The following is an 11,630-nucleotide window of genomic DNA, read 5'->3' as shown; positions in this document are numbered from 1 at the left end:
AATTTAGGCAATCAAATATCTATAAAAGAATGGATATATAATACATATTATCTTTTTAGGCACAAAATACAACTTCAACTCATTCACTATGCAAGTTCAAAAAATGGCACAAATTTTGAATAATATGGGTTATTAGGTTTCAATTTTCATGTTGATGTGATTCTATGCTATTAGGCAGTTTAAACAAGTCCTAAATTTTGTTTTCAAATTGTTAGAACATTCAAATTGAAGGTAGATTCATGTATGTGCAAAATAGCATATTCAAACCTCCTTTTTGAGTGAAATTGGGAAGTAGAAGGGTGAATTTGGTAAAGAGTTTGGTTTTGAACCCAATTAGAGTTCAAGCAACTTTGTTTGATGTTTTTAATTGTGTTTAAACTGTAAAATGAGTTATAAACAGCCTACAACTCAAAATCACTACTCCACTTCCATTTTAACTCAAAAAGTGATGGTTTAGAAAGAAAATCTTCATATAAGACAAACTACGACCAAATGAATAGTAGCAGCAAGGACTCTAGGAAGAATATAACCACCTAAAACAGAATTGCTACCAACTATAATATGACAATGGATGCAATCAATCACAGTAGCAACAACATACCAGATCTGCCACTTAATTTTGAAGACAGCTATGTTGAATGATGATATATGAAGTGCCACTCTTTCACAAACGTTCATAACATTCTATTTTAGTGTTTCAAGCAACTTTGCTTGGCCAATTTTTACATGTATGGACTGTAAACAGAGGTTAAAAACTCTTAAATCATAATTTGGCTAGTCCAGTTGCATTTCCACACTAATTATGACCAAATCATCAATCAAAATTCAACAGATGAGTCAAATGGTATTGGATCTTTAATATGATGATTTGACCAAGTTTATTTCACGTCATATGACATGTTGAACTGGTAAGTAGAATCTAAAACCTATCCAATCACAATTTCACTATGTGAGTTACTCATATTAGTCAAAATTGATCCAATACACCAACCAAATTTCAGCACAAGTTTCAAATGGTTCTGAAACAAGTTTTGGTGACTTTAAAACAACAAAATACACTTGAATAAAACTCTATAGAAACATTAAGATGTCCAGGAACAATTGCTACTGCTGGACAAATTTACAAACACTCAAAACTGCTACTGCTGGACAGATTTACAAACACTCACAAAATTCTGCACTTCATATCAGAAAAAGTGTTGAAAAATTGATGGTTTGAAAGGCAACTCTGCAAAAATGAGCTTGGACACCTAATTTTATGATTTGAGCAAGTTTGTTTTACCAAATATGACTTATACAAGCTGCCAGCAGAGGCTAAAAACTTGCAAATCAAATTTTCACTATTTGAGTTGCTCTTAACAACGAAATTGGTCCAATTCACCAACCAAATTTGAACAAAAGATTCAAATAGAACTAGAAACAAGTCTTATGACTCCAGGAAAACAATTTAAATTTTAACAAGACTCTAGGAATGATGTTAAAGATGTCTATTACAGTGTTCTAAAATGGACACATACAAAAATTGACACAAAACAACTCTGGACTTCTTCTACCCTTCTCCATGTGCTGCTATGGCCATTTTGGATCATCTTGTTGGCTTTTACCTCCCTTTTGGAGTGTACAAAGAGTTGTTGGCTTGCTAGTTGTTGGTTTGAAAGGTTCAGAAGGTTGGCAGGTTAGAGAAGAATAAAAGAATAGCACACTAATAACAAATCAAGGAAGAAAAACAAAGATATTGATGGGTGTTGTCATGGTCTTCTTCCAAGAGGGCATTTCGGTGTAAGGGTGGGGAACAAGGTTTGAAGGTCAAAATGAGATGTATTCTTATGGTTATGAGTGTACAAAGTGTACTTTCCAATCAAATTCAGAACACAATTGGTCAATCAAGTTCTACAACTCAATTGTTTTTCAATAGAGTACAAAATTTGTTACCCATTGAACAGATTAAACTCTCTACCCTATCATTAGGACAATCCTAATTTTCATATTCATATGACATGGATCTGTTATACCTATAACCTAGTGCCAAACAACTATAAGGGGAGGGTATATATACAATTTCGTCAACAACTTCAATATAATTTAACACAACATTAAAACATTACAAGTTTATGACCATACATGTTTTATGTGCATACACAAACAATATGCAATTGAAAGCATAATAAGAAAAGTACCAAACTACCTGACCGTGATACTGTGGGACAAGAGGAGGGAGTGGATGGCCTTGATGCCTTGAGGCTGAACTCGTGTTGAGGATTGAAGAGGAGATGGAAGAGCGAGTCACAAAATTGCTTCTTGCTGGTCTAGAGGGATGTTGTTCTCTAATTGTGAGATTGCAAGCTGAAAGAAACATGATCATATAGTTAAACTTTTAGGTTCCAAGTATACATATGTATGTATGTGCCAAATTGCACATGCCTCACCATCTCTTCTGTTGTCTTTGCACCAAAAACAACTTCAATTTTTAAGAATACATGTTCTTTATTCACACCAATGTATATGTAAGTGATAAACTATGTCAAACCAAATTCATTTTTAGGTTCTGTCTTTTTCTCTTTACATCTCTTTCTGAAAACTAAACCATCCAACCAACATCCCTCTCATTAAATGACCCTACACTTTATATGTTGGCTTACTTTTACATTACTCATGCTCACACATACGTATATAAATAAATAAAAAGTAACATTTATGATTGATTTTAAAGTAAAGTAATTAGTTTTAAAAGAATTTTAGAAATGCTTGAGTTTCTTAAGTTTCTAACCTCTTTCTTAATATTAATCTTTTTTTATAAAATAGTCCTTGAATATTACCTAGGTACAATATTGTAGTTCTTGCTTCTGATTCACATGTTTTATCAGGTTAAAAAAAGTCGTAAAAAAGGAATGAAGTAACTTTTTTTTATTTTTTGCATTTGAATTTCTAAGAAGATAAGGTTCTACACTTTGCTGTGAATGACGTATTTTATTGCCATATATATATGTAGCAATATCTGGTACAGTAATAAACACAGAATGAAGGTGCACTCTATGATTCCCACTTTTGCCAGACCAACGAATATGAATGCATTATTTGGTTAAAATTTGAAGGATCAATTCCAGAATCTAATGCAGTTAAGAACTACATTTTTGCATATTAATTTTTCAACAGTTTAGTTTTTATATAGATATTGGACAAATTTTAAGTGTTTGTGTGTGTATGCTGGAAACATATGTATAAAACATAGGTAGAAAAGCCATAAAATCAGACCTTTAATAGTATTTTCATTAGTTTTGATTTCACTTATCCATTCTAGTTATAAAGGTAAAATTCACTTACTAGATTATATATGTATAAAGTGTGTATGCACTAATTAAGAGGAGAGCTCAAATGGGTGCAACAACAAAAATAAAACAAGGAACTCAAATGTAATGTATTACACTGCCTTAATTAGAATAGAAAGTGAAACTAAAGGGGTCCACAAGCATATATAACACAAGTGAAGAGAAAAAGTAGGAAAACCAAGGATTCTATTTTTCAGGTAACAGTGCATAAAGGATTGAGTTCTATTTTCCATTGGTTCTACCGAAGATTCCATGTGTTACTTGTTCACCTCAGCTCTCATATATAACTACTTGTCTAAGGAGGCTTTGGACTTTTCCTTTATGTGCAGGAAAGAAACAAGCTACAAAAGCTCCACAAATTGACTGAGAGATATAGAGAGGTTCACTTATATATTAGTATCAAGTCTTACACTACTTGCAAGTACAACATTATCGACTTTCACATTTCAGAGGAAGCATAGTGATTCAGAAACAACAGTCTGATAGGTAAAGGCACAATCAGGTGATTATATACATTGTTTGTTTCTATTTCTTATGGACTCATGGTGCTTATAAAGTGGCTTTTGCAGGTTGAATACAAACTAAGCATAACTTTCTGACTATGATTTCTATGGTGCAATTATTGATCCAAGTTGTGCTGGAGAAGGCTCAGGAAACACTTTGTAGACAAACTATGGGAGTAGTAGGACTTGAAGCTGCAAAACTTCAACTTTGAGATCTAGTGTCAAAAGTGTCCTCTCAGTGTCTGAACTCAGCATTTTTAGAGCTAAAGGAGTTACAAGGATTTAGCACGCATCAAACACAAACCAACCAATAACCCTATTTTTAGTTGGAAATTTTTCATTACTTGCAGTAGTATCCATAACACTATTTTTATACCTTGTACACGAAAAACCTAAACTAATAAACACTCCTCATCAAGGTTTAATTACAACTACCACTAGAACACTAATTGATATCACTCAAAATCTCAAAACCCAAACCAATACCAATTCCAAACACAAAAATGCATCCAAATAAACAATTTTGTTACAATTTTATATTCTACCATTTCAAAAATCTAACCTTTACGACAATAAAAATTCTAACCTTCACCGGAGAAGAATTAGCGCCACCACTTCCTAAACCTCCTCAGCGGGTATGACCTTCTCAAATTTCAAGTTGAAGCACGAACTTCCTTCCTCGTGTTTCAGAGTTTTCCTAATGTTTCAGATAGTAATACCTAATTTTCACTCACTTTATTCCAGAAATTGGGGAAAAAGACGGAGAACGATAGCAACACTTACCACTGCCCGGCAACGAAGACGGGGAAGGATGGCACCGAACGGAGAAGCACTTACACCCACACTCTCCGGACGGAGAAGCACCGAACGGGGAAGGATGACGGAGCCTCTGTCAACGAAGACCACCTCTGTGAAGGGCTATAAGGGTTTGGGTTCAGAATGGGTTGCAGAGAACTCGGGGTTCACAATGCTTCTAAAGATTTCTAAGGGTTTGGGTTCTTTCACTCGAAGAGGGAATGTTTAATTTCATTTTTCATCCCTTTACCGGCGGCCCAAATCCTTCGGTAATGACCGCTATACTTATCGTTTCCTTTACCAGCGGAAATAATCCTTCGCTAATGATACACCAAACATTCCGCCGAAAATTCCTTCGGTAATAGAAAATTACCTGCGGACCAATGTCCTTCGATAATTATCCGCCGGAAATCTCAGTCTTTCTTGTAGTGGGAACTATTAAAAAAAATTACTTTAGCTTACATTTATATAACAAAGAAAGTTTAAACATTGAGGATTGTGGTTCTTACCAATCTACTACTTGTCTAAGAGGGCTGGAAGGAGACTTGTGCAATGAACAAAACCAGACCACAGTGTTTTTCAGTATGGAGATCACAAGTAGCTGTCAATGACGCCTGAAATTGGTAATGACTTAGTTGTCATATGCTAAAATCATAAATGAAACTTTAAAGCTAACAAACTTCACTTACCCAAGTATATAAGGGAGAAAGTATATCTCCTTCCCATTGTAAAACAGCTGGTGATGTCTGCTTGGATTTCATCAAATATATTTCCTTCATGAGTCATATAGGGGTCAATGAACCCATATATGATACTTACATCAAACATATACCTTAAATCAAGAAATGATCTTATATAACCAACTTAAAAATCAATTTTATATAAAAAAAGTTCTCATAAACTTACATCATCCACAGCTGAACGAATGCAATATTAATTTCTTCTCTCCTTGACGCAAGCTCCCTAACATCTTGCTGATGCAAGTACAATGGGATCTCAACATCTCTTCCAAATGTAGTAGAATCCCATGATACAATCATCAGCGCATCTGCAATGATGTTAACAAGCTCGTCTAACACACCAAGAGGGTCGTCCTCATATTAATGAGTCTTCTTCGGTGTAGGACTTCCCTCTTGACATGTCTATTGTTACATGAAAAAATGGTTATGTTCTGATGTCAATAAGAAGTAATTGAGAAGTATATAGTAGGAGTGTTTACCGGGAGGTCAAATACAACACCAACCAAATGTCTAGTCCAGGCAGAGAAACACTTAAATGTCTGTGCCACAATGATGAACTCCTCTGTAGGCACAAGAACAAAGGCATCTGGTACGACAACTTCATCCACCGTGGCCTTGATCTCATGTTCTCCTAGCTCTATACCATGCACTACAGTGGCTGCCTCATAGACTATAACACGAGCCACTAGCATGGTCCTGGTAGGAAAGAGAATATATAGCTGACATGGACGAGTGTCGTCCATGTCGTCCCTTGGGGCACCAGCAGTTGAGCAACTCCCTTTGCCGCTTCTACCTGTCAAATTAAACGTTAGGTTATACAAAAAGTAAATTAATAAACAAAAATGATTATTAAGTTTACCTGTAGGGAGCACAACATGTTCCGCTATAGGAGATGGCGTAGGACGCACACCATAATGCTCAAACTGCTGTAGGAACTGGCGCATAACCATTTTAGCAACTTCATCATACAACTCTGCCCGAACATTCTTTATGATCTCCTGCATGATCTCTTTTGTGATGTCCTACTTCAGTTTTTGTTCATACTCTTTACCTAATCCATATGAAGATGGACGCGAGGAAGACCCAAAGAATTGTCATATTCCTATGCCAGCCCCAGCAGCACGCACCTGTCCTAGGTGCTTAGGTCGTCCAATAGTTGTGGCAAGAATATCCTAACAACCTTCTTGTGTGAATTGACCTTGGGAGCTCTACTCAACCAAGGAGTCCCATAACATAACAAAACTTCAAAATTATTTGAAAGTTCTATGTAATATATATAACAAAAATGTTGTAAAAATATGAGAAATGACATCTTACAATTCTTTCTGATATCTCTCTGGCAATGTCGGAAGTGTAGGAGCCCGATAATCTTATACAGGCTAACTTCCACTTCTCATGCCGAGATGGTGATGAAGGAGGAGGAGGAGGGTCACCACCCTCGGAAAGTGGAAGTCTATTATCTGACTTCTATTTCATTATTTTTTCCTCAAGTTTCCTATATCCACCACGAGACAATATGTGTGAATTTTTATTCTAAGCACTTATACCTTATGCTTTTGACCTTGTTTTATGTGACAAAATGAAACAATTGTTATGATATAAAATTATTAATGATGAATTGAATGATTTTACCTCTATATATGGACGTCAATTTTGTCTTAAACCCCCGAAATGTTTCTACAATTGCAGATAAATACCTACTCCTTAGGCTCGCGACATTTAGGATATCAAATGTCATCTGCGATAAAGAAAGTAATAAATACAAATTTATCAATATAATGAAACTAGAATTTGGAGCAATATTGATTAACTTACCAATAGATCTTACTAGATAAGATTCTGATCAACCTTAGATACGTGGTCAAACGATGGAGTAAGGATAGAGATACAACCGAAGCGTATATGGCGCGTTAAAAAAGTGTTTTTTTTTACTAGTGAGATTCTCAATTAAAATTAAAACCCTTCGACTCATATGATTGATTTGTTATGAAAATTTAACTTCATGCTAACTTGTTACAATGTAAAAATCATTACCTTTACTTGATTAAGAAGCAAAAGACATAGATAAAAATAAATCACAACAACAATAAAAAAAGAACAAATAAATTTATTCATCTAACTTTAGAATCCAATTAAGAAATTACAACAGAATCAATCCCAAATACTTAACATTCCATGAAATGTAGAAATAACATGAAAACAGAAAAACAGAGGATGGAGAACAAGATAGAAGAGAGAGGACAAAATTTGAACCCCCTAAAAGGTTCTTCCACTCCTTAATGTGTTTCCCAAAGTCTCTTTATGTAGAAATTGGATTGGGATATGTTTCAGGCTTTTCTGTTGTTGTAATATTATTTATGATAATGTAACATCCTCCAATTATCTTCCAAATAATCAAATATCTTCAAGATATATGTGATTGTTGTGGAGATCTAAAAATACTTTAGAAGATATTTGCTAGATTGAAAAAAATTTCACAAATATTATCTTTTGATATTTATTGACATAGTTAAATAAGGTAATTATTTAACAATATCAAATAAAATATTTTAAGATGCATTTTCTCCAAATTATCTTTAAACATAAACATTTATCAATAACCAAAGCCTTTTTAGTTGAAAAAATAAAGAAAACCGCAAGATCCAATTTTTTGTTGCATGTTCCCTCTTTTTGGCTTAGCCAAATTTCTTTCCTTTTTCATGGTATGCTTAGATTGACTTCTTGTGATCTTGAATATTTTCTATTCATGGATTTATCTTTAAGGTGTCATGACACTTTAACCAATTTATTTTCATACCTCCATAAGCTCAACTTAGTTGCAGCTACACTAGCACACCTCAAAATATCCAAAGAGCATTTATCCAACTAAAAAGATATTTTTACATGTTTTTGTATCTCATGTTCAATAAATCTTATTATAACAAATCCTAATTAAAATATTCTATTAAAGTAAAAATTCTAATTAAGAATCCAATAGTAAAGTCTCAATGAGAACGTAAATATGCACTCATCACACATTTAATAGACATTATGGCCTCTTGCTCTACTCAATCCCACAAATCCCACACACATATATACATATATACATCTTTATTTTGAGTACATTATGGTCTTTTTTCCTAGCTCTACTTAACTCCACACATTTTTCACCAATTACATCTCATAATAAAAGTTCTAAAATTTTATGAAGATTTTCCTCCTCCTTGTCAAAAGAGCATATATGCTTACTTAGTGAAAGTATCACCCGGTGAGTGTATCATCCAATGAATTCATAACTCACTCAATGAGCATGCTACCTTGACTTCTCTAAATTTTTACAAAAATATGTTTTGCTCAAAGATAACACTACGTACTCATCAATAAACTAAACCCCTACGAACCACGCTGAGTATGCTAATCCAATGAGTTTGACTCACCTAGTGAGTTTATCTTCTAAAGCTCTCTTTGGAAATTAATTCTTATTACTGATGGCTCATCTAACAAGTAGATCTTTGACAAGTATCGTGTGCTCTACTTAGAAAAACTAACAAGTATATCAATTTGCTATTATTATATCTCCTTTACTTTTCAGTGAATATAATCTAGTTCTAAAATAAGATACCATAGACCAAGTAATTCTAAACTCACTCATTCTATCGTTTAGATTATCTTTTGAGCTTTCTATACATAATTGAGTAAACTCTTTAACTATATCAAATTATCCTTTTAGTCTATTTAGGTGTTTTCATTCATCTTTTATGAAAAATTGATATACACCCAGTTAAAATAAAAAATACCTCTTATAAAACCACTTGATTGAGCTAATACATTTTAGACGTGTAAACTTGTTCAACAAATCAAACATGCCATAAATCAAATTTTAACAAAAATATTCTACCATAATGAATAACCTGATTCGTCAAATCAACCACAAACAACAAACAACAAACAACCAACATTATAACATCTCATCACAAACATGCAGTTCACATACAAAAAACCAATCAGCCTTACAAATGAAAAACAAAACAACTAGCTCCCTTTACCTGAACTTTAGTTCTTTCTCTGTCCACAAAGTCGAACTCTCATAGAATGTTTTATCTTCACTCAAAAAACCTTAAATCAATGATCTAAACACATAATATTAACCATTGATAAGTAGAGATTCATGTTGAACCCAGAAGAGTCACATGCAAGGGAATTTTCCCACAAATAAAAGCTTATCACTAAACTAACTCAAAAAAAATATGCGGATGAACTTACCCTGATTTAAACTTTAGTTGGATAGGGTGATTACTTTCAACACTAGACTCCTATAAATCACTCTGATTTTTAAATGTATGAATAAATTAATCAGAAATCTAGAAAGCCGTCGGTAAACCCACCTTACCGACAGCCTGTCGACGGCTCCAAAGCCGTCGGTAATTTGCTTGTCGGAAACTTTACCGACAGCCTTTTGGCCCTCGGTATTACCGAGGGCCTAAAAGCCCTCGGTAATACCGAAAGCCACAGGCCGTGGGTAATACCGAAGGCCACTAGGTCGTGGGTAATACCGAAGGCCATGAGGCCCTCGGTAACGCTGTTCGAAAGTGTGTTAGCGACGGCCTGGACGCCGTCTGTAATTTTGACAGTCTTTTTTGAAGCCAATTTGCTTCTCTATTAAACCCAAAACCTGCAAATGAAAAATCAACAATCCCAAACAGCAATTTATCCAGACAACATCAATTCCAAACATCAATTCAAATGTAATCATTCAACATTCATCAAGAAAACTTCAATCATTCTAAGTTTCCAAAGATGATAAGTTTCAAAACAAAGTTTAAAATGCAATCCCAAATTTCTAAGTTTAAAATGCAAAACAAAGTTTGATACTAAAATACTAACTTCAAAGTTTGATAACTGTCAAAGTTCTTAAAAAAGAAAACCTAACTAAATTTTTTTTCTAAAGTTCCTAAATATCAAAACCTATGATAACCATCAGGATTAGGATCATCACGATCATCAGAATCATCACTATCTTCGTCTTGCACAACCGTGGTCTGGAAAGGAGGCTGCTGGGATGATGATGGGGCGGTATGTCATTGCTGAGGAACCAATGTCCTAACCAGATTTTCCAGATTTTCAAATCTGGCTAGAAGTGAATCATAAGCATCTTTGCTGACGACATTGTTGGGGTCAAATGTGGTAGAGGTAGATGGTTGATGTCTGAATATGCCTCCTCTTCCAGCACTATAATGAGAGGCAAGTTGCCCTACCCCATACAGTCGTCCTTTCTTTTTTTCCCCGACTGTATCAACCTAGCACTGGGTCCTGATCATTTCTTCATCAGCACCAGATCCCCCCTCTGGTGTTGCCTGTGTCAATCTCGTAGAAAAATCTTCCTGTTAAGATAGAAAACATCAGTAACATTAATTTGAAAGTGTGAAAAAAGAGTACAAAATTGAATGTTGTTAAAAAGTTTACTTACAATGGTCTTGCGAGACCTCTCATCAACATATTCACCAGTCCCCTTGCGAATATGAGTCTGTGTAAAGACCTCATCAACATGAACAGCCCGTCCAAGCGTCGCTGCCTGTAATATTTTAAAACATACGAATGACACATATATATTAATTTCAAAGTACATGATGTTATTGAGTTATTGATAAGAAAAGAATCAAGATTTTTACCATACAAATCGCATGTTCATGTGTGGTGATGGATCCTTCAGTATGCAGTGCACCACCTTTTTCTGATGCCCTATTTTTCTGGGCGGTAGCACATTTAATGCGATATTGTGGCGTATTCCAATGCGCCAACAATGAATTCCATATGTGCTCCCCCACCCAATGAAGGCGTTGTCCTGCGATCCGGGCATCTCTAAACATTTCTGATAATCAGTGAGATGCTTTCATGTTAAAGTTTTTGTGAATTTGAGTTTCATGCTCAGCTGCCCACTGTACCTTTTGTTGTTACAATAGATAATGTTAAAATAAAGCAAATGAAATTCCTATTTGAATATGGTGATNCAAGATGATTAAGTAACACATGGTTTTACCTTAAATCTCTCCCAAAACAGTTTTTTGTCATCGTCAGAGATTACTCCCCATGATGCCCAGGGCTGCAGAAATTGTTGCTTAATAGTCCTAGTGATGGCCTGTGAAGCAACTCTAGAAGGAAGAAACCTTAAATATGAATGTAAGAAAGTTATGAATGTACAACCATAGTAAGATCAACAATTTAATGCAAAATACAAGACTAAGAAGAATATATGGTATTACCCTTTTTCGCATGGCTCAATGAATGGT

At 34.6% G+C, this 11,630-nt stretch overlaps 1 long non-coding RNA gene across 1 annotated transcript; it reads right to left on the bottom strand.

Moving 5' to 3' along the window:
* Positions 1-10,250: 10,250 nt before the first annotated feature.
* On the bottom strand, positions 10,251-10,944 carry LOC111240674. The gene is made up of 2 exons (XR_002666184.1): positions 10,811-10,944; positions 10,251-10,724 (listed from the first exon to the last, which is right to left on the bottom strand). It is a non-coding gene; the product is annotated as an uncharacterized LOC111240674 (long non-coding RNA).
* Positions 10,945-11,630: the final 686 nt, after the last annotated feature.

Source organism: Vigna radiata, unplaced genomic scaffold (assembly GCF_000741045.1).
Source record: "Vigna radiata var. radiata cultivar VC1973A unplaced genomic scaffold, Vradiata_ver6 scaffold_338, whole genome shotgun sequence".
Classification (NCBI taxonomy): Eukaryota; Viridiplantae; Streptophyta; class Magnoliopsida; order Fabales; family Fabaceae; genus Vigna; species Vigna radiata.
Note: the sequence above shows the minus strand (reverse complement) of the source record. Positions and strands in the feature narration are given on the sequence as shown.